This window comes from Pan paniscus, chromosome 11 (genome assembly GCF_029289425.2).
Source record: "Pan paniscus chromosome 11, NHGRI_mPanPan1-v2.0_pri, whole genome shotgun sequence".
Lineage (NCBI taxonomy): Eukaryota > Metazoa > Chordata > Mammalia > Primates > Hominidae > Pan > Pan paniscus.
The window spans coordinates 36,713,124-36,735,525 of record NC_073260.2 but is presented as its reverse complement, the minus strand read 5'-3'; the positions used below and the strand labels follow the sequence as shown (position 1 = coordinate 36,735,525).

At 33.5% G+C, this 22,402-nt stretch overlaps 1 long non-coding RNA gene across 1 annotated transcript in view; it reads left to right on the top strand.

Moving 5' to 3' along the window:
• Positions 1–22,067, top strand: part of LOC130540476 (uncharacterized) — a 109,506-nt gene extending 87,439 nt beyond the window's left edge. Inside the window, exons 4-5 of the long non-coding RNA XR_008954446.1 lie at positions 7,742–7,825; positions 21,834–22,067. This is a non-coding gene — a long non-coding RNA (uncharacterized LOC130540476). The remainder of the gene's footprint in view (positions 1–7,741; positions 7,826–21,833) is intronic.
• Positions 22,068–22,402: the final 335 nt, after the last annotated feature.

Below are 22,402 nucleotides of genomic sequence, written 5' to 3'. Positions count from 1 at the left end.
AAAAATTAGTGAAGTCAAGAATTAACAGTAAGTTTGAATGCTGACAAGCCATTAATAAAACAAAGTTGTGGGCCTAAATTAACCCACAATATGACTGGTCTGCAATGGAAAAGAATAAGATATAATGTGTCTTTGTCCATCGTCTGTTGCTGTAACACAATACCTGAGCCTGGGTAATTTATAATGAAAAGAAATTTATTTAGCTCATGGTTTGACAGTCTGGGAAGTTCAAAAGCATGGCCCTCACTTCTGGTGAGGGTTTCTGTGCTGCATTGTAACATGACAGATAAGGTCAGAGAAGTGAACAAATGTAAAGAAAGAGGACCGAACAGGAGGAGGAATCTTGCTTTTTAACAATGCACTTTTATGGAAATTAATCTGCTCCTAAGAGAACTAATCTTTTCTCTCCAGAGTGAGAACTCACTTACTGTAAGAACACACCAAGCCACTCATGCAGGATTCACCTCCATGATTCAAATACCTTCCACTAGGCCCCACCTTCCAACACCACCACGTTGGGAATTAAATTTGAACATGAGCTTTGGTGTGGCAAACTCAAACCACAGCAGATGAGATAGGAAGAAAACTTTGCTAGAGTGTTTGTAAGTTTGATAAAATTACAGCTACTACAGTATAACCCAAATGAGGTGAACGGAATTGTTCTTTGTTCCTGATCTCAGTTGATGAGCCAATAATCACAAAAAGAAAATATTTCTGACGTGTAGGGTAGAGTTACAAGCATAGGGATCATATGAGGTCTCTAGACAGGTTTAATTTCTGAAACTTAATAGGATATGGCTCTAATTTTGCTAAGCAAAAAAAGAAAAAAACTTTGTGAATTAATCAACACCTTTTGTCACACCTATGCAAATAAAATTGATCAAATAAAGTATAAAATTGATGATTTTTATATACAAAATTACAGAACAAACTTATGTCTGTTCTGTTAAATCTATGTTTTAGGGACAGAAACTTGAAAAGTAGAGAACGTGGGAACAAAACTAACACATTTTCTGCCAACATTAGGAATAAGTGTGAATAGCATATCCCTTGGTAGTAGGTGGATAGGGTGCACTTTACATTCTGAGATATTCCAAACATAACAGGTTTTTTTTTTTTTTTTCAGCTCCCAAACTCAGTTGATTTCTGAGCCTTTCCTATCACGTTATTGACTCTCCAAGGAAAGTATTTTATCACTGACTTTTTAAATGCTGATATCTGATGACATATCACCTCCTTTGTAAATATAATAATGATCAGGTTTTGTTTTTGAGTTAGGGTTTTACTTGTTGCTCAGGCTGCGGTACAGTGGGATGATCACAGCTTACTGCAACCTCAAACTCCTGAGTTCAAGTGACCCTCCTGCCTTAGCCTTCTGAGTAGCTGGGATTATAGGAGTTTATCATCACTCCCAGCTCCCATAAGAATTTTTTTCAAACTTGAATAGACTAACAGCAAGCTTTATAATTTTGGTAATAATGTGTTTTTTAAAACATTGAAACACATCTTGTGTTTTCTATTTCATTATTTAGTCCTTCTAAGTCTGACAATCTTGCATTTCTTGAAAACAAACTTCTAAATTCTTTTTCTCTTAGTTATTTCTTCACTCAAAGCTAATCCGAGATTTTTCCCTGAGGTTTTTCAGAGGAGATGAAGCCGAGAATGTGTGAGTCCAGAAATAACTAATTTCATGTTTCCAGCCTCATAGTTTTCACAGAATTGAGACAATTGCATTCAGTCCCAGATTCCTCACTTCCACTCTATTGATCCTTTAATATGATCCTATCTTCTTTTAACTTAAATTAGTTCAAATTTGTTTTGTCTTTTACAACTTAGAGTATGCTTACTAATCAAACAATATAGTATATTCACAAGCCTATGAAATGTTCAGAGGGTCAAAAAGCAGTGGTAGAGAGAGGGTCTGAAGAAGCTAGTTGGATCTTGTGGTCACTGGATGAAGTAACAAAACTAAACCAATTTTACTAAGGATGAGGGTTGTCACTAAAGACCCACATGTAATTATTATTTAAATAGAAGCTTCATAGTTAATATGATCAACTTCTATTTCCCTTTGTAAATTCAGCATGGCAACTGTCAATCTATCCTATTATGAGACACATACTGTTAAAAACACAGTTCTGAGTCAAGTGATTGATTTTTAGATATAATTTTATTTTGTGACAGTCCTGGATAGAGAGATACAAGATTTTGCCTGATTGGATTACTTTCCACCTGATGGGGTTTTTTTGTTTGTTTGTTTTGAAGTGATGATTTAGCTGCATACCTGGGCATTCAAGTCCAGTTTCCAATCTTCTCTTGACAACAGCTTCATATTATATTTAGGAATCTCAGACTGATGTCCCCAACATGTGTGCTAATTGCACATGTTTTGCAACTCTCACTGTATTGTATGATTTGCATTAAGGTTCATTAGTCTCCTCTACACTTTGACTTGGTCCTAAATTAGCCATTAAACGTAGCTGACTGCCTTAACTACTGTCATTATCGATTTGCCTCTCTTATTTTTACTAGATTGATATTCACTATGTTTAATTTGCCTAAGTTTTTTTCTTCTCATTAAATCAATTCTCCTAGTTGTTCATAACAGTGAGGCATATGGGAAACAAAATTCCAATATGTTTCTTTTGTCTTAAGCTCACTTTAGTCAGATCTTACCTGGGGAGAATTTCCAGCTGTTATATACAGCTTTAAAAGGTAAGGATATTTATCTAACAGTTGAGGAGAATAGCAATTTGGGAAATACATCAATGATTGACATGGGTAAAAGAGAGAAAACAAAATACCTTTAAATTCATTAAAAATATAGTCTTTATTGTTTTTTCATATTAGTGAAAATAAATTCATTTTAGAATAGAAATACCAGTACAGACCTCTTTTTCTGGCCATTTACATCCTAATAGAGTATTTCCCAACTTTCCAAATGTATTTATACTTTAAAATTTTATTATTGAATGTTTTTCTTTGCTGATATTTCATCTTTTAGAAGTAAGACAAAAACCAGTTAATTGTCTAAGTAGTTAGCTCTTAGATGCCTGTGTGGATCCACGGTTTTGTAATCCCCCTCCTCCTTAAAAAGAGAGAGGAGAATAGTAGGCACAGGTTAGCAGGGACGAAGAAAAGGTATCACAATTGGGAAGTCTCTGATTGTGGGAACAGATTAAATGAGTTTTGCCAACCTTACAATTTAAACTAGAACTCATAACTATAAGCTCTTTGATCCACATGCCTTGAAGGAATGGTATTATTATGCATATCATTATACATAAAATGGTATCAGAATATTTGATGCTTCTTTGATGTAGGAATTCAGTTATACTGCAGTGAAGTTCCTACTGGAAAGCCAGAATAAATACTTAATGCTTTTCCTTTAGATATTGTTTTTATTAAGAAGATATTTTAATAGTCATCTTAAATAGCGACGTACCATTTTTCCTACTCTTCAGCTCTTTTTTTCTGAGTATCATATAGATTCAATAATTTTCATTCATACTTCTATGTGTGTCAGTTCATTAGAATTCTTATACTTAATCCTCACTTTTTCCAAATAATTTTTTTCAATCAAGACTTTATTAATAAAGTTCCACTGTGTCTACTTGACATGACCCTGTTAACTTTTGAAAGTTTCATTTTTTTCTCATCTGAGAAAACGTTGCAGGGTCATCTAGATTTTTTTCTATTCCCAGACCTAGAATCAGCCACTTTCTCAAGGAATCCAGGTTCCTTGAGAACATCCTTTCAGTGATGATTGTGTTACAGAGTGTCTTCTGTAGTTTGGAAGTGTTGTAATTTCTGCCTTGTAAAATCACTGTTTGCTGTGTAGTTCATAGCTATTATATCATACAAAATGTCCTCTCAAACTTTTAAATTTCTTTTTGTGGGTCTAATTCTACCTTTAGTGATCCAAATATCATGATCTTGTCTTCATTCTGATTTTCATTTGTCTGACATATCTTTGCCCATCTTTTTATGCATATTATTTCTGAGTTTTTTGCTTTAGATATGTCTCCTATATTTAACATACAGTTAAATTTGACTTTGTAATTCATTCAAAATTTTTTTTTCCTGTTAAGTCAATTTACATTTCTTGATATGACTTAAAAGTTGGTTTTAAATTCTGTCATATTATTTTCTTATTTTTAATGTATGGATTTGCAAATAAAAAGTAAATCTAAAATAATGTATGTAAATTTAAAACACATTCTCTATGTCATATGTCATATCTTTTCTTTATTGTTTGCTTGTATTTCTAAATATGAGACCATTTATATATTTGTTATCATGGCTACTTTTATCCTAATATTATATGTATGTATCCTAATGTCTATATATAATATTACTTATATCCTAACATATATTTTATCCTAATATCATATAATGTATCCTAACAATACACTCACCTCCCATACATACACACACATACACTCACAAATAAACACAAACATTTAACCGATTTTTGCCATATCTCTTGGTTACCTATTATGATCAACATTTTCTTACTACATCTTGCTCCTTTCTCTCTGCTTGTTTTCTCCTGATTCTGTGTAGCAAATAATAGTTTGATGCTATTTTATTGAATATGATTACTCTTATTAATTTGTCAGTTTAAAATGTTGTATTTATTCTCGCATACTACCTAAAGGAACTAATAAACTTATTTTTCATGTTTCCTCTCTATTCTCTTATTTTTATCCCCTCTAATTCTTAACCACTTATCCATATGACATTTGCACTTATTTAGTTTTAATTGTCTGACTACAGATTATTTTATCTTACTATGTAATAATCATGTTTTATGATAATAGCCACAGGGTTTTCTTTTTCCTTTTTAATCCTTATGATTTACATTTCTTTGGCCTAATTTAAAGAACACCAGTAGAGCTTTGAAAGAAAAAAGGCAGGGGAGAGGGTGGGAGAATTTTAGGTATTGTCTAGTTCCTGATCTCATAGCGATACAGGAGATAGAAATAAATTATTTTGGCAGATAGTGAAAGTAAAAGAGTCCTTGGCAATGCTTCCCTTCTAACTAAAAGCAGCTCGAGCACTTTTTTTTTTTTTTTTTCTCCTAACAAAGAGCAGCCTGAAAAATGGAAATGCGAACATACAGAAGCCGGAAGCTTGCATGAGGGAATGCGGCAGCTGCGCCAATAGAAAAGAGCTACCTGGTGGCCAGGCATGTCCAACATGGAGGCTCCATCTTCCCTTTTTTGTTACCACGTGTACAGTAAAGGAATGGGCAACATGGTACCAGCCAGGCAGCGAACCCATCTGCATAATAAAAGTGTAGGCTGGGGGAGGCCAGAAATTCATGCCCTATGCAAATGGCACACCTAGTCCTAACCAGTATTTCGCTCCTCATGCAAAGAACACACCTGATCTGACCAATCTTGCACGCCCCATGTAAACCAGACACCGCCTCCTCAAGCTTATCTCTAAAACCCCCTGCATTTCACCCCGAAACCGAAACCGGCAACCCGTTCAGGACCCCTCTCTCTGCAGGAGGGAGTTCTTTTCTTTCTTTTGCCTATTAAACTTCCACTCTTTACCTTACTCTTGTGTGTCCACGTCCTTTTTTTCCATGGTTGTGGAACACTGAACCTCAGGTATCACTCCAGACAACGAGGCCATTTCAATAGGAAAAAGTTTCAATAAATGACTATTAAACGTGATCTATTTTTAAATTTTAGTCATTGCCATTTTTACTTCTAGAATTTTTATTTGATGCTCTTTTTAATAACAGCTTTTAGATATAATTCACATACCACAAATTTATCCTTTTAAACTGTACAATACAGTGTACATATTTTCAAGGTTCATTTTTGTTTCAGTATGTATCAACAATTCCTTCTTTTTTATTGTTGAATAATATTTCACTGTTTGGATATATCACATTATATTTATTTAACAGTTAGTGGACATTTGGAACATTTTCACTTTTCAGCATTATGCATAATGCTGTTATAAACATTTGTGTGCAAGTTCTTCTTTGAATATATATTTTCAGTACTCTTGGATATATACCTCAGACTGCAACTGCTGAGTAGTATGCTTACTGTATTTTTAACATTGTGAAGAACTGCAAAACTCTTTTCCAAAATGGCTGTTAACATGTTACTATGCCACTAGTAATTACACATAGTTTAATATTTCTTTTTTTTTTGGAGACAGTCTCACTCTGTTGCCCAGGCTGGAGTGTAGTGGTGCTATCTCGGCTCACTGCAACCTCTGCCTCTTGGGTTGAAGCAGTTGTCCTGCCTCAGCCTCCCAAGTATCTGGGACTATAGGCACACACCATCACACATGGCTAATTTTTTGTATTTTAGTAGAGACAGAGTTTCAGCACGTTTCCCAGGCTGGTCTTGAACCCCTGAGCTCAGGCAATTTGCCTGCCTCAGCCTCCCAAAGTGCTAGGATTATAGGCATGAGCCACTGCTCCAAACCTAATATTTCTATATCCTTTCCACAACATGTTATTTTCTATATAGTCATTGATTTTAGCTATCCAATTGGATATGAAATGATACCTCAATATGATTTTAGTTTGCATTTCCCTAATGACTAATGATTTGCATTTCCCATGTGTTTATTGGCCATTTGTTTGTCTACTTTGAAAAATACTTCTATGTAAATGCTTTGCCCTTTTACAATTGGACTATCTGTCTTAAACTTTGAGTTGTAAGTGGTCTTTTATGTCCTGCATACAAGTTCTTTATTGAAGATATTAATTGCAAATATTTTCTCCCTTTTCTTAGATTGTCTATTTCTAAGAATAGATCTAATTCTAAAAATTAATAGATTTTATTTCTTAAAGTTAGATTTACAGAAAAAATTTTTAAAAGTACAGAATTCCCTCTCCCTGGTTTATAGTTTCTCCTACTGTTCATGTCTTACATTGGTATGGCTCATTTGTGGAAATTAATGATACAAAAGTGATATATCATTATTAACCAAAGTCCATTGTTTACACTAGAGTTCACTCTGAGTTGTGTAGTTCTGTGGGTTTTGCCAAATGCATTGTGTCATGTTGCATTAAAGTGTTCCTGGGATTTGGGTTTTACTCAGATGTGGTGAGGGCAGCAGATCCGTAGATGATTGCTATTAAAAAGATAGTTTATTACAGTTCCCAAGAGGAAGGTAAGCAAGGTATGGTCACAGGGGAGAACACCAAACTCAGTTGCAGGCAGAGAGGGAAAGCTAGGCAAACTAATTGAAAGTCTTATGATTTTTGTGGGAAGAAATGGGGGAGGCAGTGTAAACAGGATAATGAGGTTTAAGATTGGATAGTTTAAATAATTTCACCAGTATCTCGGGTATAAGGGATGCCTCTAGGTGTCTGATGCCTAGGGAAGGGATCTGATGTCAAGGAAGGGAACTAGTGTCACAAGTGTAATAGCCCAATAAAGCTAGTGGGTGGGGAGTATGGACTCTGAATTGGTTAGTTTGCATATGAAGCACAGGCACACAGGAGAATTCCTTACTCTCTCCAGGAATGTTAACCCTAAGAGGAGCAGTACTGTCCTAGTCAACAAGACCCCAGGTGTCAAAATATCCGACTCAAAAACTAGAAAACATGGTTAATATACATGTATCTACCATGACAGTATCATACAGAATCGAATCCTTTCATTATCCTAAAAATCCTGTGTTTCACCTATTTATCTCTTTTTCTCCCCTCAAGCTCTAGCAATCACTGACCTTGTAATTGTCCATATTGTTTTGTCAGAGGCTTTTACACCAGAACAACTCCATCTTGAAAAGGAGCTGGGTGAAATGAGGCTGAGACCTACTGTGCTGCATTCCCAGACGGGTAAGGTATTCTAAATCACAGGATGAGACAGGAGGCTGGCACAAGATACAGGTCATAAAGACATTGCTGATAAAACAGTTTGCAGTAAAGAAGTCAGCCCAAACCAAGATGGCCACAGGAGTGACCATCACTGCTACATTTCCAAGTATGCAGCCTTTTCAGGTTGGCTTTTTCCACAAAGCAATATACATTTAAAGTACCTCATTGTATTTTCATGGCTTGGTAGCTCATTTTTGTATTGCTCAATTATATTCCATTTCATAGGTGTATCAAAGTTTATTGATCCCTTCACCTATTGAACTGCTATAAACCTTCATGTGCAGGTTTTTGTGTGGACATCAGTTTTCAACTCATGATGGGTAAAACAATGAGAACCAATGGTGCATCACATGATGATGTGCTTAGCTTTGTAAGAAACTGGCAACTTAACGTGGCTGTACCATTTTGCATTCCCATCAGTAATGAATTAGAATGTCTGTAGCTTCAATCCTCTTCAGTATTTGGTATTATAGTGTTTTTGGATTTTAGATGTTCTAGTACTTGTTTAGGTATCTCATTTTTAAAATCTGTAATTCCATAAATGACATATGAAGTTGAATGTCTTTCATATGCTTATTTGCCAACTGTCTACTTTCTTTGGTGATGTGTCTTTTCACATGTTTTACAGATTTTTTAACTGGCTTAAATATACAGTTTGATAGAAGAAATAAAACTTAGTTTAGTGGGGTGACTATAGATTCTAATTATCTATTATATAATTCAAAATTGCTAGAGGAAATAATTTGAGTAGTTCTAGCATAAAGAAAAAACAAATATTTATGGTAATAGATATCCCAAAGTACAAAGATTTGAGCTTTAAAACTTATATAAATGTATTGTCACATGTAGCCCAAAACTATGTACATCTCTTATGCATCAGTTTTTAAAAAATCACGCTTTTGCTGGGCATGTACACAGCCCTGAACATGTGTGCAGTATTCTACACTCTCAGGAGTAAATCAGAGCTTTACAAAGCTTTCTATGGAAATCTTATTCTCCTACTACTTCTTTCAAGAGTTTCAGCTAGCATCTTGTTAGCAACAGCTGTTGTAGCCACCTCAAGCAGGTTTAATATTAAACAGTTGTCATTGATTGTTTTCTACAAATGCACTGAAGACAGGACTGTTTGCATAAAGGAAACTCTAAGGTCAAATAAAAACAATCTGTGAGAATAAGGCATTTTCAGAGAGCTGCCAACAGGTGAATAGTGATAATTATCTGAGAGACGATTTAAATACATTCTGCTCCTCCAATGACTAGCAGGCTGCTGTTTTCCAAAACCACCATTGTTATAAAGTTTTTGTTCTTTTGTTTTTTATGGCTACTGCAGAACTGGGGACAGGTGATTTTAGGGTAAGTTAAACATCACAAAGCTTTCTAATCTTACCAGGATTCAGCCATTTTATTTTTAATACCGCTTTTTTTGGATTGTTGTAAATCTTTAATTTGAAATTCTGGAAAAGTCAGTTTTTACTCTTTTTTTTTTTCAATATTCTCTTTTTTTTTCATGGAGAAGCAGACTTTAACAAGTCCTTATTCTTTCATTCCAGATATTTTTTCTTGTTGATTGCTTTTTATAGAATCCAATTTTCTCGTAAGATTTTTCATGTTCTTATCTATGTCCTCCTTGATTTCATATTTTGAACATAATTATAAGTTATTTAAAATCTTTTTTACTATTCCAATATATGGATTACCCATTGTCTTTTTATTTCTTTTTCATTCATATGATCTTCTTTTTGCAATATCTAGCATTTTTTGAGTGATATACCATTGCATATCCAAAATTATACAGTATCTAGATAATACTGTCTTCCCCTGGAGGTGATATACTCTTTCTTGTTCTAGAACAATAAAGTGTTGCTGAATCACTTCTATCTAATTAGAGACAAAGTTAGTTTAGGCCTGGGTTCTGTCTACCTTTTAATCACCTGTTTATGAGACATAGCCCTCCACATTCTTTTCTGATTTTGGTTCACTACTGTCAACCTGGAATGATTAAAACAAAATCATAATCCAGGTTTAAAGAATTTATTCAAGAGAAGAGCTGGGGATGCCCATCAGGAAAAAAACATACTCCAGAGAAATGGGATCAGTGCTCTAAAGTTAAAAGTCAAGGTCTTGCTTATATAGGCAGAAAACAAAAATATTTAGTAGGATTATACATTTTCTATCCTTGGCTGGTTTATGAAATATAACAATTTAATAAGTTACAGTTTGTCTTATTTTCCCTGCAGCTTGCTTTTTTTTTAATTTGAAAGATTGTATTTAACATTTCATCTTAAGACGAGGTGATATTCATGAAATCATTGTGTAAGTTGGGTAAAATGAAAGATAATATATAATGAAGATCAACAGTGAAGGGGGAAGGAGTCTTCCCTGGCACCCTTTAGTCATTTACAACATTTTCCAAAATAATGTAGGTAAGGAAAAAGGCTAATTCATAATTAGAGAGACAAAGGTTACAACTGCCTAGGTTACAGATACTTGTCAGGTGACTCAGGCCCCATAATCATACTTTGTTAAGGCTCAAAATAATTTAATGTTCCAACAGCATAAATTTTGAATTACTTATTTTCACATTACCAACCTTCCCCACTTTCTTGAAACATGGACATTTATTTGTAAGGGAAAACTTAAATTTTCATTCTATACACCATTCTTTTTTGTCTCTATGAAAAAAATGGAAAATATTCCCAGGAGCAATGTAGCTTCACGATTTCAGCATACCTCTTTGATGTTCTCACTTCTTCAAAACCTTTGCCTCTGTGTTCCTCATTTCATGAGCTTTCTAATGCCTTAAAATAGACTTTTGTTTTATATTTTATAAGTCCAAAATTGTTATGTTTAGCAGCAGTGTTTTCAGCATTTTATGTGGAAGATCATATGTAGATGCAGCAGTTCTAATTTATTTTTTTCTAGCCAATCATAATGATTAGATGTTCTAAAGACAATCATAAGTATGAGAATTCAATACAGAGAAGAAGGGGCGGGGGAATCTTTAGATCTGAGAATAGGTTTTATATTCACTTTCCCCAGCTCTCCAATGGATGCCCCCCAACCTTCTCTCTTTCTCATAAATGCTTAGAGTAATGCCCATTATTTCCATTTATTCTTTTATTCTGGAAAAGTGTTTCTGGGTTCTGCTTATATTTGTTATTCTCAGATTTTTCCTGCCACTCGACCAACAAATTTTGTGTAGCATCTGCTAGTTTGAGGTTGTTTAGTTTATAAGTTTAGTTTATTTAATCTTCTGACGTATTTTAAAGAAAAATATAGGCCTCATGTCATTTCACCCATACAATACCAACAATCATCTTTGGAAAGCAAGGGCAGCATTTATTCCATTAAAATAAAGTGTGACATATTATAAAGTGTTGTTATTGAGAAGATTTTTGTTTGAATAGTGCACGCACACATACGTATTATACATGTGATGGTTAATACTGAGTGTCGACTTGATTGGATTGAGTGATACAAAGTATTAATCCTGAGTGTGTCTGTGTGGGTGTTGCCAAAAGAGATTAACATTTGAGTCAGTGGGCTGGGGAAGGCAGATCCACCCTTAATCTGGTGGGTACAATCTAATCAGCTTCCAGCAAATATAAACCAGGCAGAAAAACGTGAAAAGGAGAGACAGGCCTAGCCTCCCAGCCTACGTCTTTCTCCCATGCTGGATGCTTCCTGCCCTGGAATATCAGACTCCAAGTTCTTAGACTTGGACTGGCTCTCCTTGCTCCTCAGCTTGCAGACAGCCTATTATAGGACCTATTGATCATGTAAGTTAATACTTAATAAATTCCTATATATATATATATATTAGTTCTGTCCTTCTAAGAGAAACCTGACTAATACAATACACACAATTTCTACTTTACATTTTTCCCACAAAATATCACATTTTTCACTGATGTCTGCATTAGAAGCTTTATTCCCTTATTTATTGAGTTATGTTATTTCTTCATATTCTATATTGATTGTGAAGCATATGATAGATATTTCATTTTTATAAAGGATTAATTGCAAATTAAGGTATATTTAAGTCTTAATAATATCAAACTTATACTTTACAATTTCACTGCTTTTGTATGTGATCTCATATATCTAATTTTCCTTGGTTTCTCTTTTAGTTTGTTTTTTTTTTGTCCTAAACTGACATATTTAATATTTATTATCTTTCTCTGATTCAAAGAATTTGTTTTCAAAATGCTAATGAAAAGGTGTGGTTTACATCAGTAAATTGTTCTGTTAGGAAAAATCCATCCTGTGAAAAATGTAATGAGAAAAAGTAGAGTAATCCTATAAAAACTGAAAAACATTATGATACACACAAGAACACACACATGCATGCACATATATCTGAGAAAATTTAATATAGACTGGAACTAGATAACAAGAAGTATAAATATTTATATTTTAGATATAAAAATGACTGGTTATATACAAAATAATGTTCTTATATTGCAGATAACTTACTTACAAAATTCATTTTAATTAAAACCAGGAATTAGAATAATAGTAAAATATTTCATGCTAGAATTTTAGATTATTTTGGTCAGTTTTATTTATTCTCATTTTTGTTTTGTTTCTTATTTTTACATATGCCATTAAATGGAGGAAAGTATAACACAGTGCTGCAGTATCTTCAGGTAATTGTTTCAAAATTGGTTCTAGTGAATTAACGAAAGTATTTAAAATATTGAGAAACCTGTCATTATTTACCAATTCTATTTGGAATAACCTAGACAGCAATAAATCAAGCAAAATGTGCAGAACTTCACAAAATGATTAACTCATTCTCTTCAATGAATTATATCACTCTTTTTGTGTACAGATTTTCCAGCATCAAATTAAATTTTAAAATAACTACACTGGTTATGAGATTGGTAAACATGCATTCTAAGGCATAGCTGTGCTATTTTCTGGCAATGTTCTCTTTGATAAATTCCTTAAATATTCAATCATTATTTATTTAATTGTAAAATAAACATACAGAACACTTGCTATTTCAACACATAACACTATTTGACTAGGTAGGTTATTTTATTTAATTCTCTCAATATTGTAAGAAGCAAGGCATTGATAGCTTAATTTTATACATAATAAGATACCAAGAGTAACTCATTGTATGTGTGTGTGCACATGTAAATTTTTGATATAATTTTAGACTTATAGAAAAGTTACAAAAATAGTGTATATAAATCATATATCCTTTATCCAGAGCCACCAATTATAAAGTTTCCCATTTATCATTATTCTCTTTTTTCTGTTTTCTCTCTTCTCTCACTTTCTTCCTCACTCTAAGAGTATATGATTTTGTGTATATATTTTAAAATCATTTGAGTGTAAGTTAGGAACATAGTACTCATTTATTCCTTAGTACTTCACTATGTATTTACTAAGATTGAGGTTTTTCTATTATATACCACAATATAACTATCAAAATCAAGATATTTAATATAAATGCCATGCTATTATCCATATTAGATCCTGTATACAAATTTATTTTATTGTTCCAATATTGTGTTTTAAATTTCTTCTGTTTTTCCAATCCTGGAGCTAATTAATCCAGAATCACTTACTGCATTTACCTGTTATCTTTCTGAGGCATCTATTATATAAAACAGTTCCTCAGATCTTCCTTTTCTTTTATTGTGGAACATATTATAATTGAAAACAATAATTATATATGACATGGCAAATGTCAGGATAGCTGTTGTTGGTAAAATGGTTTGTTATAATTAAATGAGATGCTACATGTAGGAAGCATTCAGTGAAACAATATATCAAAAATAGTCTATAAATTTATTCTAACAGTATGTGTGATATACTAAAAAATTAACTAACTAAAAATTAACTAAAAGCATTGACTATTTGGAAAGATATCCATTTAAATGGTTGAAATTATTTTAAAGAATAATTTCTATCTTTACATTATCATTGATACATCATATTCAAAGTTGTGTTTAGATGTAATTAAAAGAGTAATCATCTGATTGACTAACCAACTAATATCATTAATTTTTCATCTCTTTGCCTTTAGTTTTTCTGTTTCTTTGAAGTTATGTTTGTCTTGAAATATGGTTTCTAATCACTTTTTGTAAAGTATCAATTCCATTGTGTCTTAGCTATGCGAAGTTGTTCAAGTTGCAATTTCCATTTTTATTCGTCACTTATTTAAATTGAGTCTAAGTGATAGTTCCTTTCCCCACGAGGAAGCAAATAGTAAATATACAAATGGCATTCAAAATATTTGTTTAATTATTTATGAATTGCACCATTGGTTGTAAATTAAGATCAGATACTTAAGATGCACACATGCATGAGTTAAAATCAAGTTACTAACCGTTTGCCTTATGGCAATTTGAGTCTCTTGAAATCCCCATTTCCTTAGATGTAAAATAGAAATGACAGTAGTATCTATCTTATAGAGCTTTGGAGATATTTAACTAAAGTAATGAACTTACAATGATTAGCCTGGTGTCTCACAAATGGAAAGGGTTCAGTTGGATATTCCTATAGGCCATATATTTATGTTTTTTTCTCTGTGAACTTCAGAGGATAGTTCGAAATAATTTTTTTAAACACTTAGAGTTGTGTAATAAGGAAATATATTGCCTGTGAATGCTCTACGTTGAAAATAATCAGATTCTGTAAGAGGTACTAAACAGTCTATTTCTCCAGTCAGGCTAAGCCCTCTAAGCTTTCTATTAAGACATTTTTAACATTAGATTTTATGATGCTAAGACTTTATGTTCAATATCTGAAGACTAGCTAGAGATCATTTTAAGAGAATTTTCTTATCATAAAGTAGGCCCATTGAAATTTTTAATACTGATTAATATTAAATTTTATAAGACTTTAGAATATTCTTCAGGGACTTTTTTGTTTTTATTGTTATGCTTCACTCTTCTGGAATGTGAGCAGCATATATTAAATGAGGACACAAGAAAAGTATCTTGATAGCTTTAATGATCTGGTCAGATTAATATTTATTATATGTTATAGTAAGCAATATTTAATTATGATAAAATAATAATGATTATAATGGATGAAATGTAGTGAGCACATACTATTTGTTAAGCACCATGGTAATTTTACATATTTCACCTATCCTTATAACAATTTTATGATAATATGGGGAGTTTTATTATCATAATTTTATTACAGAGAAATATTAATTATATATAGATTTTATTATCTCCCAAATCAAATTAGTAATGAATTAGAAAGCATTCAAACCCAGATCAGCTGACACTATATAAACCACTCTTTTCTTCCTATACTAGATTTTCAAAAGTTTGCCCTATCAGTGGATTGTCTAAACAACAATATTGCATTGTCAAAAATTTTGAACCTATTACCCTTTTACATCACAATGGTAAAATATCTTTGGCAGCCGTCAACAGAAATCAGATAGAATTAAATATAAGGAAATGTATTATCTCACAACACTAGAAGTCCAACGATAAGCTTCAAGGTTGAATTAATTCTAAAGAATTTATTTTGGTTTACTTCTCTATGATTTTTCCTCTATCCTCAGGCTAGTAGTCAGAGAAATGTCTCATACTTCTGAACAAGATTCAAAAACAGATGAACAAAAAGTATATAGTGTCTCTTCCTGGAGAGCTATTAGCATTAAAATAATCACAAAGACCTCAGGAAACTGTTACATTTCATTAAATTCCATGCCCATTTATAAATGAATGTCTATCTAAAGGCAATATCATGCAATCATTGACTTAGTTCTATGACTCAAACAAGAAAGATAAGATGACTATGATCAGCTTAGGCTACCAGAGCACACAGGATGCCGGAACCTACTTACAACACGAAGTGAAAGAGGTGGAAGGAACTTTGTGGGGAGAAGACCTATGTTCACTAGAAATCTTTTTGATATTTACCACACATATCAACATAATAAATGTTCTGAGAGCTCCTAAATTAAAGAAACCCATTTAATTTCAAACATCTAAATATTTTCCAAAATTATATGACTGTGGTTGTTTCACAAGGTAGTTATTAGCATAGCAGAATACAAAAATGTCCATTGCAAAATTTGGAGATATTTTGTTCGAACTTAATAATTATCAAAATAAATTATAGGAAATAAAAATTGCTTCCTAGCATGCACACACAGTCATACGACAGCATAAACTGCAGATCTGTGGCTAAAAGGTTTACAAGTTATTTATCATTTGATTTTGACATACAACGGAATTTGTACTGTGACTGAAATATATCTGAGCAATGTTCTGACTAAAACTGGATGAAATTACAAAGATTTAAGTATGGTCAATGAAGAACTTGCAAACAAAACCTGCAAAAGTAATTTAAAATTATCCGTCATTAAATCTGTTGAAATTCATCATCTCAAGTAATATCCCTTGATTTGCTTTCTTTTATATATGTGTTTGCCATTGTAATTCAAGACTTTTACTCAAAAATTGTAGAAAGAAATTCTACTCAGTATGTCTTCCACACATCATCTAAAATCTGTCAAAAAAATCTAGGAATAGTAGTGTCTGAACTTGTGATGACTTGAATGTAGAAAATGTGTCAGAGTCACACAGCACTTTTGCTTATGTTATCTGATATGATACTCGCAGTAACCTTATAAAGTAGCTACTATTGTCATCATTTTTGCACTTAAGGAATATTAAGCTGCATTACTTTCATTTTCCAAATTAAAAAGTAATTATAAAAATCAAGCTAATGAAGACCTATAAAATCAGGTCATGTAAGTTTTAGATAAAGGACTAATACAATTCTGCGAACAGAAACAAAAGTAATATTTAACACTTGGCCACAGTTTGTCAACAACCTACATAATTAAAATGAAACCTCTTCTGAAACTCAGGACCTTAGCATACCTGATACCTTTTACCTGGGATGCTGATAATTTTTTATAGCATTTATATTTAACAATGGCAGTGATTAAAATAAAAAGATACAGTGACTATTGATCATATACTGTGTGCTAGGTGCCTTATGCACATTACACATTCTTCTCACAATAACCCTGAAGGGTTGGAATCATTATCTATGCAATGACAACTCAGAATCAAATAATTTAGAAATTTATTTAAATCCTTAGACTCACAGTGAAGATGTAAAACTCATTTCAAATGTTTGAAAAACACTCAAAATAAATCTTTCCTCTAGAATAGTAGTCAATTTATAAATTACCAAATAATCTGACTTCTAAACTTTGATTAATTATCAATAGCAACAATTTAAAAGAGTTAATTTAAAGAAAATACCTCATTTTTCCATGTGGTTTTGTTACAGTGGGTAGCTGCAGACATGAGCTGGGCAAGAGAGGCCTCTTCCTAACAGGAATGTCAGGTGACCATTAGATGATGGTCAGGCGGTTGTTAACTGTCTCTCTAAAATAATAATCAGTCACAGCTGGTGCAAGGGAACGGCAGTCTCCCAACAGATAGAAAACATCTGAAACTGGTGATCAGCAGCTTCCTGATAAGATCTCAGGAGTTGGGCAAATGGGCTCAAGCATACACATTAAGAGGCAAAATAGCAGAAATTAACTGATATATGACTTCCTAGGGACATTCAACTGGTAAGGGAAGTACTCCTCAAGTGAGCAAGCGTACAATTTCAGTTAAACACAGTGTGCCTATTACCTCTGCAAGCACTAGCAGCCACTGGGCATGTGGACAGCCCACACCAAGAGAAGAATCGGGGAGAAGGAACACAAGACCCAAGAAGTGTGCCTACATATATTAATAAAACCCCAAGTCAGAAGGTCAAACCACGCACTTGATGTCTCAAGTCTCCCACTTGGCCCTCTTACAGGTATACTTTACTTCCTTTCCTTCCTGCTCTAAAGCTTTTTAATAAACGTTCACTCCTGCTCTTCTTCTGCCTTATGTCCCTCAGTCAAATTCTTTCTTCTGAGGAGGCAAGAATTGAGGTTGTTGCAGACTTGTAAAGATTTGCCACAGGTAACCTAACTTTGGTGCCACGTGGCTCAGGTTATGCCATTAACAGTTTGAACACAGATATGGTAACTAGGGTTTCTCAACTTCAGGACTATTGACATTTTGAAGCAGATAACTTTTTTGTGTGTATGACTGCACTGAGTGATACCTATTGTAGAAAAAAAGAATGATAATTAACCAGTGTAGGCTAAAAAAGTGTGAGGGGGAAAAGGAGGGAAAGAAAAATGATTAAAGAACAGAGATTTTATTTGAGGAAAAATAGGATATACTTTGGTAAGGAGCAATGAGACTCAAAAACTGATTGGATCATTTCCATGAATTTAAGTAAATTCAGCTGACCCTCTTTGCCAGTAAAAGTCAAGAGTATGAATGAGGCGCCTTCAGGTTTTGATATGCATTGGTATTCTAAAGATACTTTACATAAACTCCAATTCCAGAGTCCAAATGTCAGAAATCCTAATTAAGTCTGCCATTCTAATACCACCAGCAGAACTCCAGGTGATTCACTGGTTAGAAATACAAACGCTCTGACAGGAGTCCATGTGAATACAGCCAGTCCTCATTTAACATCATCAACAGGTTCTTGGAAACTGACTTTTAGCAAAAAGACATAATGAAACGAATTTTGTCATAGGTTAATTGATATAAACAAGAGCTAGGTTTCTATGACATATTTCTGGTCACTAAAACATTGCCAGACTTATATGTAAAGACCAAAACACTTCTAATATTAAACATTGAAATATGAGCTCCACATACATTTAAGAAAGATTAATAAAAACAAGTACAATTATTATTTACCCAATTATTCTGGTTCTGGGTGGCCACTGGCTGGGGCCTATTTGGGCATGCAGGGTGAAAGGTGAGAGCCAGCCCTGGACAGGACGCCATCCCATTGCAGGGTGCACTCACACACACACCCACACGACATACACACTACAGCTGGGACAATTTAGGCATACCAATTAGCCTAATGTGCATATTTTTGGGATGTGGGAGGAATTGGGAGTACCCGGTGACAACCCACGCAGGTGTGGGCAGAATGCACAAATCACATACAGAGAGTGGTGCCAGAGGGGGATATATTTTTTTAATTGCTATTATAACAAAACAACATTGAACAAAACAACATTTGAGAATCCATTATGTTTGGGTTTTAGATATCAAGATTATTTCCAGGTGGTGGTATCTTGTAAATAGGAACAACTGTTGAAAGATCCAGGTACAAATACTTAGACTACCAATTATGGGGAAATACACAACTTAGAAATCACTGGGAAAACCTCCTCTTACAGATGAGAGAACTAACGTGAAATTTCAGAATGAGTGCTTTAAGTTCTTCTGACACAGAAACCACCTTGAGGGAAGGTAGAAAGATTCTTCATAACTCTCCCACTGCACATAGCCCAGCTCAACAGTTGTGGCACAAAAGTTCACCTGGAAGTGTATAGCTATTCTCCCTAAACAGTATTGCTATTTTCAAACAGGTAGTATATAAATACAAAAACATAATGGTCTGCGTGCAATTACAGTTCCAACATCTCATTGTATAAGGAATTAGGAAAGGAGGTATCATTGGATAATGGGACTAGAAAATTTGACTTGAATTTACTTTCTTAATAAGAAGAGGATATTGTTTTTATTTCCATTATTTTATTGGAATGGTTTGAGAGAGATGATGGAGATTATTGGGAAGGTAAAGATCATCTCTAAAATACCATCTGTATTACTACGTTTTCACACTGCTAATAAAGACATACCCGAGACTGGGGAGAAAACAGATTTAATGGACTCACCGTTTCACGTGGCTCAGGAGGCTGCACAATCGTGGCAGAAGGCTAGGAGGAGCAAGTCACATCCTATATGACGGCAGGGAAGGGAGAATGAGAGCCAAACGAAAGGGGTTTCCCCTTATAAAACCATCAGATCTCATGAGACTTATTCACTACCACGAGAACAGTGTGGGGGAAACCGCCCCCATGATTCAATTATCTCTCACCAGGTCTTTCCTACAACACATGGTAATTATGGGAGCTACAATTCAAGATGAGATTTGGGTGGGAACACAGCTAAAACATATCACCATCTATCAGTCTGAGTCCTCCAAAAAGCAGACACCAGGATAGAAATGGATATAAAAGAGATTTATTGGTAAAACATTCGTGAATGATAAATGGGAGGAAGCAAGAGGAAGCAAAAAGAGCTTTAGCCTTTGACGCATGTCCGAGCTCTGTGATGAGAAAAGAGGAGCAAAGGAAGATTGGGCAGGAAGAGTCTCAGAATGTTCCATCTAAGCCGTATTTTCTTTCACTGGGAAGAAATGCTTTGATATTCTAGTAACTTTTAAACATTGATTAGTGAAATTGTTTTCAATTTTCCTTGACATTAATGTGTACTTTTAATATTCCTTAAATAAACAGCTAATTGTGTAAAACAATTTATATTTTTAAAAATACTATTTTGTTCTCAAAATTTATAGCTCTGCAGGTATTTTACATATTGAACTTCCTCCTTATTCTCCCTACAGTTTTATTTAGAATCTATTTGTTTAATATACCACAGCAAAATGCATTTGTCATGTGTGGCTTGTGTAAAATAGGCATTTCATTCTATTTTCAATGTGGCTGCTTTCTAGAACAACGACAAAAAAACGTAAATGGATACATGTATGTTGATGTGTTGCATTGTATATTATATATAAATATATGTAATATAAAATATATGACTATATATAATATATGACATAACAAATATTATATTGTTATATATAACAATATATAACGTATATACTATATAACATAATATATAATATTATATATAATATAGAAAAATATGTAGTACATATAAATATATATATTATATATAAACACATTTTTTTATACACATATATTTTGTTGGTTGGTAAAATTTTGGGGGGAAATATGGTTTTATGCTATTTTATTTTATTTTTATTTATTTATTTTGAGACGGAGTTTCGCTTGTTGCCCAAGCTGTAGTACAATGGCCAGTCTTGGCTGACTGTAACCCCCGCCTCCGGGGTTCAAGCGATTCTCCTGCCTCAGCCTCCCGAGTAGCTGGGATTACAGGACTGCGCCACCATGACCAGCTAATTTTTTGTATGTTTAGTAGAAACAGGGTTTCACCATATTAGCCAGGTTGGTCTCGAACTCCTGACCTCAGATGATCTGCCTGCCTTGGCCTACCAAAGTGCTGGGATTACAGGCATGAACTGCCATGCCCAGCCTATGCTATTTTAATAAACTAATCATGGTTTTGTGTGAACTAAGTATGAAACCATAAGCATGTATTTTACACTGCCTTGCAATAGATTGCATTTTGAAGATTTCTGCTATTTTCAGAATAAATAATGAAAATAGCTGCATATTAGAGTTGAAATTAAACCTTGTAGAGCGGTTTTCCATATATCATATTTTTGAAGTGTTCATTTACAAACATATTTTTCTGATAATAATATAGACCCCAAATTAATATTTTATTGTTTGCTAATTTATCTAAAGCAAAGTCAATAAACACTGGCTTTTTAAAAATGCGGCATGCAAGCCATTTTACTACTATTAGAGAATTCCCTCTTGTATATAAATCTTGAAAATTTCAATGAAGACAACTATGTCTGTTTTCAGTATGGCAGCTAAAAGAAACTAGGGTTTCTAGATTTGCTACCTCCTATTCAGAGCTCAAGAATGTGAACTTGACATGGCCAATCAAATGCTCTTACCTGGATTTTTGGATATGGAATGAGTGATGGGGTGGTTAGAATTTATTCATGGTAGTAAGAACAGTGATGTTCAGAGTTATTGACAAGGTCCTACAGCTTGTGTACTGTGAATACTAGACTCTCATTAATAAAACGTAATTTTACTTTATTTTTATTTTCACTCTATTGATTTACTAAGATTAATATCCTATTACTAATTAAGTATTCAGTATTCTTTTAAATAAATCTCTCATTTTTTGCTTAATGCTTTCAGTTTTTCTTTCTGTTGCAGACCACCAAGGATTCAGACCGATACCAATGATGCAATAAAGACAATGAACCCTCCAGGAAAAAAAGAGAAATATGGGTTTAGTCACCAAGGAAGAAGGCAGTAAATAGCTTTGAACACTCACATTTACACTCTAATATATCTGTGTAAAGGATATGAAGGATATAAATAATTTAGAAATTGTGGGGGAAGTAGGTGTATCTCTAATATTGAACAAAAAGAAGATAAATGACCAGATCAAATACCTATGTTGACTTCTATTAACACACTGTAAAGATTTCCTCACATGTTTTAACTATAGGGCTGAGATAGTTAAGAACAAACCTTTAACTTTGAGAGAGGTATTGCCAAATTGTAATTTCGGAAGAATTAAAATCCTTCCCTGCTGCCATAAACAAAAGTCAGATAAAGCTAGGTAAGGAAAATTTGAAGAAACTTAACTGTTGGAATTTGGACAACTGGAGTTTCCTCATGCCCTATCCAATACTGAGCCTTCCTTGTTCACTGAAGTCCCTTCACTTTTGTGTATTGAGACTCTTCCTTCCCTGCTTAAAAATGTTGCTATTTTCTTG